General features: G+C 51.2%; 1 long non-coding RNA gene across 1 annotated transcript; it reads left to right on the forward strand.

Moving 5' to 3' along the window:
- The first annotated feature begins 226 nt into the window (after positions 1–226).
- Positions 227–6387, forward strand: LOC123016647. The gene is made up of 2 exons (XR_006413459.1): positions 227–412; positions 5262–6387. It is a non-coding gene; the product is annotated as an uncharacterized LOC123016647 (long non-coding RNA).
- Positions 6388–6868: the final 481 nt, after the last annotated feature.

Here is a 6868-nt window from a genome sequence, read left to right on the forward strand (position 1 = left end):
CCCGTCCTTTTTTTACTAATGGTGCGGTCCGCAAGAAGGCGGAACCTCGTCACAGGCTCCGGCCAGTTTCGTGAAATATTCTACGTGCCTTATTGATTATTCATAAGCTGAGCGAGGCGGGGAAATAAAGCCGTCACCAAAGCGAGGGGTGTGGTTATGTTCCGAAGCTTGCCGGAAAAAGCCGAAGGGAGCCGAGGGCGGAGAGCAGGGCAACTCTCAGAGCCAGCTTTTGTCGAGAGCGAAGACGAGGCGGATGGAACGCTCCGGGGAGCGGCCTTCGAACCCTCGGTCTCGCGTGTTTCAGTTGGCCGAAGGATGGCGGAGGCTGCCCGGCCGCTCCGTCTAGGAAAACACGCGGCTTCGGGGCCTACTTCCGGATCTGAGTCGGAAGGCACCTAGAGCAGCCTTGGGGGTACGGAGGGCTAGAATTTAGGGGAGTTATGTGGAGGGGCTTGTAAAGAACGGTTTGTCTGGCTTAGGCTAAGGATGGCCGCTCTCGGGAGCCATGTTTGAAGTGGGGAGTTCATGGAATTAGGGGTGGGGGTGCAGTTATAGGCTGTTTGGGGGTGCTTTTGGTGTGGCGAGGGAGCTTGGTAGCTGAATTTCAAGGCCTTGGTGCTAATAGACGAGCTGGTGTTGGTTGGCGGAAGAAATGAGAGAAAAGGGCGGCTTAGTGCGTCTGGAGGGATAATGCAGAGGATCCCTTTGGGGGGGCGAGGCTTGGGGGTTGAGTTGTTTGTGCTGAAAGGAAATAAATATCTGCGACCTGATAGTTTGAGATAAGGCAAAGGATATAGGTGAGTTGGAGACAGGAAGGAGTTACAGGCTCCCGAAAGGAGCGGGTACGAGCGAGGCGGGGGGGGGGTCCTTGAGAAATGTTGAGGTCTAAAGATATGTCTGAGTTTCTTAGGGAACAATCCTGTGCACATTTAGACAGAAAAAAAGCCTCCAGCTCACAGCCTTGCTGCCTGGGGAATGCTGTCAGTGGAGGGAGTTTTCCTTGTTCTAAACGTGCTTAGAATTGTTCTTTTAAGACGACAAAACGGTTTGGGGTCGGAGAGACAGGAGGGTAGGAAGTAGTAAAAGGGAAACTGGATTTTGTACTCAAGTTATATGGGAATCCAGGGTTTTGTGGTGGGGGAATAGTTCAGAAGGGAGTGCCCAGGCAAATGAAAAAGGCTCATTTCTGACCGGAAACCGAAATCACTCTTAAGCTCTAGACTCCATGAGGTTAAGTACAGGGGTCCGTGAGTTAAGTAAAGCGATTTGTTTCTTTATTTTAAACGTTTAGATCAACCAACTCTGGGCAGTGTATGAGTCAGTCAGAAATCTAAAATCCAGAATGTTGAAGTATGATAAAACAAGCACAGCAAAACCATAATAAAACCAGGAGAGAGGAATAAAAACAATACAACACACAAAAACTGTATCTGGAATGTGTTGAAATCAGTGGGGTCGGGGGCTTTATGTTACCTAATAAAGGCCAGGTCAGCTTGGTATGGCACAAGCTGTCTGTGCAGAGCATACCAGGTCATTTCTTGGGTGCATCTCCAGGTAGGGAGGGCAGGAAAGTATTTCCTGGAAATCAGAAGATCACCAATCAGTGTCAACAACACTAGGCTGGGTGAACAAAGGGTCTGACCCTGCATCCTGTGTACCTGAAGTTCCTTTGGAAGTAAGTGGTGGGGAGGATTGTTCTGGAAAACTGGCTGAATAAGGAAAATTTGGATGACAAAAGGTGCTGTATGTTCAAAAGAGAAAGGGATTCAAGCATCATATGACTTTAGAGGTAAGAGAGCTGAGAGAAACTAGCAAAATTTTTAGAAATAGCATCAAATTTATTTAGAGAGCAATCCTACAGTCCCTGAGAGTATCTCAGAAAAACCCTGAGATACTCCTGAAGACTTCTGAAGTTCTTCAGGGAATCAGATCCACCTTCCTGTGGATATAATTTTGCTGACTACTCTCTTCAAAGACAGAGGTTGGGGAGGTCTCTGCCATTCCTGCATTGCTCGCTTGAGCCTAGCAGAGCACAGGAATTTTGAAGGCCTCTAAGGGCAAGTAAAATAACCATATGAAATAAAACACCAGAAAGAAAGATGTATTTTAAAGCTTGCGAGACTAGCAACATCTCTCTTGCTTGATACCAGGAGGATAACAGTGTTGGTGCCAAGTGAGCTTCATTGGGGTAGGATTTTGACAAAGGCACCATCACTGAGAGTGCTAGCTCTTCCGGTTGATTCCTGCTCTATTGAAAGATGGGCCAGATCTGTAGAGGAGTTCCTCTGAAGGTGGCACCTGTCCAGCCAGATCAGTATGGGAGCAAGTGTTTCTCCAGTTAACCTGGCTCCTGAGTGAAGCCCCTGAAGCAGTGCTAAGCTCTGTCTTGAACTGAGAAAATATTTATGTTCTCCAGTGTCAGTTTTGGGTGGATGTACAAGGAACCACTTGTGCCCCACTGAGGTTTATTAGATTTATATCCTGCCTTTTTCTTTTTAAGAATCAGAGTGGCTTGCATAATTCACATCCTCTGCTCCCTGTCTTATCCCCATGGTAATAACTCTGTGAGGTAGGTTGGGCTGAGAATCTGTGACTGGCTCGAAGTCACGCAGTGGGCTCCGTGGCTGAGCATGGACTCGAACCCAGGTTGCCCAAGTCCCAGACCTGCCCTCTTAACCACCTCACCAGCTCTCAGTTAGTCACCAGAATTCTCAGAACCCTGGACCATTGGCTGGGGTTTATGGGGGCTGATATCCAAAAAAATGGAATTTGCCAGGATTCCTGTTGAAGGATGTGAGTTGGATACAAGTGTAGGATTAGAAAGGAGGGAGGGGAGCGGTAGGTTGTACAGAGCATAGAATGCGGGAAGATGTTGGTAACACCTCCCACTTTAAGAAGGTGCTATAAGACTGCTGTTGGTGCAACAGGCAAATCCAGAAAATCCCCCAAAAGTACATACCACCCACTTGCACCCTTGAGTTTTGTTAATACGGAATGACTGCCCTTCCTTGATTTCGTACTTGTTATTCATTGATTATAAATCATAGTGCTGTCCCATTCATCTCCATTTTATCTTGGCAACAACCCTGTGAGGCAGGTTAGGCGGCCAGTCAGTGGCTGGCCCAGAATCACCCAGTGAGTTCCAGTGGGACTGGAACCCGGACCCCTTGCCCAAGGCAAATGCTCCAAGCCCCAGGCTTTCTTATTAGGATTCTTTCTTGAAGGACAGAGGGTTACCCCCCTCTTCCGTTGAGGGGTCATAGAACCTTGGAGGTTCCCTTGCAAAAGAATCCCCCTTGTATCTCATTTATTGCTATTTATTACTACCGTGTTACATGTCTTCCTCTTGCAAGGAGCCCAAAGCAGCGTTGCAGGGTTACCCCGTCTTGCCTTCGTGACAACCACCCTGTGACACCGGTTAGGCTGAGAGGCAGGTGTGACTGACCCAAAGTCCCCCGGTGAGCTTTGTGGCTGAGTGGGGGCTGGAACCCAGGCCTCCTGAATTCCTGTCCGCTAGCCACTGCACCACGCGGGTTCGTGTCATTGCAGGTTCCCTGGGGGTCTCTTGCATGTTCTCTCCAGGGAAAGCCCAGGCCGTGCTGTTAGGGCAGATGTGGGCCCGAATGTCCAATGGGCTGCCAGAAATAGCTTGACTTTCTGGTGGGCATGTCGTGAGCGGAACCGGCTGAAGCTGGGGGTCAGGCTAGATGGCCCGGGAGGCCCCTTCTGACGCGCTCTGTTTCTACGTTACTTTTGCCACCCTGCCTTAGGTGATCCTGCGTGTGTTGTTCAAGGTAGGAAAAAGATGGAAAGGGGTTGAAATAAGCTCACTCTGAGAGACGGCAGAGTGGCTTAGAAATGGAGAGGGGTGGGTGGTGGTCAAGGGAGAGTTGGAAGCCTTGGCGCAGGAAGAGGGGCTGAGCTCTCCTTGGATGGGTGGGGGGCTTGCAAAGGTCTGACAACTGTTGTAGAGTAGGGACTGGCTGGGGCTGGACATGTGGTCAGAACCCTTTCCTGGCCTTGATCCGGGGGGAGAAGCCTGCCTGTGCCCCTGGGAAAGTTGGAGCCTTTTGTGGGAGTGCAGAAAGTACAAAAACGCACAGAGCCCTGTGGGTCTTCGGGGTGCTGGTGGCAGCTCAAGCCGCCCGCCTGCGCGCCCTGCTGCCGGATGCACATTCTTGCGCTTGCCACTAGATGGCGCCAGCGCACCAGTTCGCATCCACGCGGTGTTTTTTCGGCCTTCCCATCCAGACTGGGATCGGAGCCAGCAGCTCTAATGCTGGAAATGGCTGCGAGGCCTTGGACCTGCCTCAGACAAATGGGGGCTGCGTCTCCCTCCTCGCTCACCCCGAGCGCTGCGGGCAGGCAGGTTTCGCCCTCACCCGGGGCTGCTGTGTTGGCCTCCTGGCTGGCATTGGATCTGGTGCCTGTCGAGACACTACATTGGGGGGGGGGGGCGCAGATTTCACCAGCCGTTTTAGCATGCGGGAGGGTAAATGTGGGGTTAAGCATAATGCAAAAAACCATTCTGCCTGGCCTGATGTGTGGATGTGATGCGGATGGTGGCAGGGATAAGCTCCAGAGAAAAGAAACGGTGAAGTCATAAAACTGGAAGTCGATTTCTCGTTCCCTGGTCTAACCAGTTGCTCCTTAAAAAGAAAGCTGTCAAAGGACTCTTTAGATTATGCCCTGTTTCCTGTCTTTGGCCACAGAATTACAGGGTCACACAAGGCCTCTAAAAGATCACAACCCTGCCCACCCGCGATTTCCCCCGTTCAGCAAGTTTTGTTGCGTGAAGTCTTCTATTCTCCTGGAGAGCATGTCTGATTTATGCTCATAAATACCAATGCCATCTGGTTTGATGCCTTAAAGTGCCTCTGATTACATTTGCATATTAATTAGCTACTGAGGAGCAGAGCACAAGAGCCTCTTTCCTGGGCTCCTGCAGTGGCAAAGCCCATTCCCCATTCTTCCTGCTTGCCTGTGTCCCCTTATGTTGAAATCAGTCTTGTAATCAAATGTTGTGAATAAATGGTCTTTCTACATTGGCTCGATTCTCTTGCAGTGTTTTTGCTCCAAGGGCTGGGTGTTTGCTTGTTCTTCAAAGTGTCGACTGCTTGGGTGGCTGTTACTAAGAGGGCTTTGAGGTTTCTAGTCCTCATGAGGGAACACACTCAGAGACTGTGTGCGTAATTTGAAAAGGACTGGGGAAAATGGAAGGCAATTAGAAAGCTTTGGTTCTGTGTTTTGTTGTTTTCCAGATCGGAGCTGCTGAGTCATGACTTTGGAATTTAGAAATATCAGCACTTGTGGTCAGCTCAGCTGGTAAAAGGGGGACTGTTTGCACTGTGCAACCTGCCAGGAATTGTCTCTTAAAACTGGAAAAACCACAAAAGATTTGTGGCGCATTAATGTTCTTTCTCAAGGCCTGTATAGGCTGGTGCGCCAGCTCTCAAGCAGTGGAAGATGGGGGGACCCCTGCTTTGCAGGGGGCTCCGAGGGGATCCTTCAGGCAGAGAGCTGAAGCGCTTCGCTGCGGCAGAAGCTGGGAAGTCCTTGGTTCAGTTCCTGTTGCCAGTGCCCTTAGACTAGAGCTGGAATGCCTCAGGCCTGGGGGCCACATCCTGCCCTCCTGGGGTTCATGGTAAGCCACACAGTGCTTCCCCAACCACCAGCCGCTCAGTGGTTTTTGAGCAGTTTTTTCTTCCTCCATTCTAAAAGGTGGAGGTGGAGGGAGGAATAGTTACCGGCATAGATGTGTGTGCTGACATTTTTAAATAATTTGGCCTCGCCCCTTCGGCCCACCTACTGCTGGGATATCACTCCTGAGAACCGGTCTGAAATTGTGTTTGGCGCTCGGGCCAGAAGAGCTGCTGCACTCCGGCTCTGTCACGCCACAGGGGTAGCACTGGCCCGCCTCGCAGGACGAACGTAAGGATCACCGAGGAGTACTCCGAGCACCTTTTGGATACAGAGTTCTGAAGGGGCTACAAGGGGGACGCCGTGCATGTCACAGCTGAAGAAATCCCTCTGTTTTAAGGGCCTAGAACAAGAGAACTTGTACTCTGGGGAGGAAGGAGGTTTGTTGTGAATATGCAGATCTCTGATGTGGGGCTGTTGCTGGCTGGTTGGCTCCTTGGAGACCAGACCTTGTCCTTGGAGTACTTTTAACCAACTCTGTCCAGCCCTGGGACTCCTGGCCCATCACTGGGATTGATTTTCTCGGGCCTCAGGCTCTGGACTCTCTTGGCAGGAATAACAAGAGATTATCTAACTGGAGAGCAGTTTATTTACTTTAGATGTTGCCATGAAAGCAGATTAAAATGGTCATTTGAATAAAAAGGTCATCCAGAAGGATAACTGGATAGCACCTGGCAACCTTCAGGAGAGAGCATTCCCTGTTTTTGGTGTCTGAGGATCTGTGTCTGAGGTGTCCTGGGGATATGAGGAGGAAGCTCCAGAAGGGGCAGGAGTATCCGGCTAGAGTCACACAGCGCTTGGCCTTTCCCGCACACGCAAGCGGGCCGGTGCCGTCACGCCGAGTCTGGCGAGAGACACCCCACAGGTGCAGCTTCCCGGTGGGCAGTCGAGCTGCTGCATTTTGCGCAGACGGCCTCCTGAGTGGCTGCTGGATGTGGCTTGCAGTCCCCCAGCTAGGGCAGGGCAGTGCATGGACAGGCCTCCTGCCCAGGAAGGCCGTACTGGCACCACGCTCTCCTGCCGGAGGGCGCCGTGAGCGTAAGGACACCCCAGGCATCATCTTGGTGCCTCTAAGTAAGGGCTGCTGCTGCAATTCTCAACTGGAAAGGCAGATTCAGTTTTGGTGGCGTTTCTGAGGACCACGGCCCCATGGCAGGTGACATCAAAG

Source organism: Varanus komodoensis, unplaced genomic scaffold (genome assembly GCF_004798865.1).
Source record: "Varanus komodoensis strain SLA01 unplaced genomic scaffold, ASM479886v1 scaffold87, whole genome shotgun sequence".
Taxonomy (NCBI): Eukaryota; Metazoa; Chordata; class Lepidosauria; order Squamata; family Varanidae; genus Varanus; species Varanus komodoensis.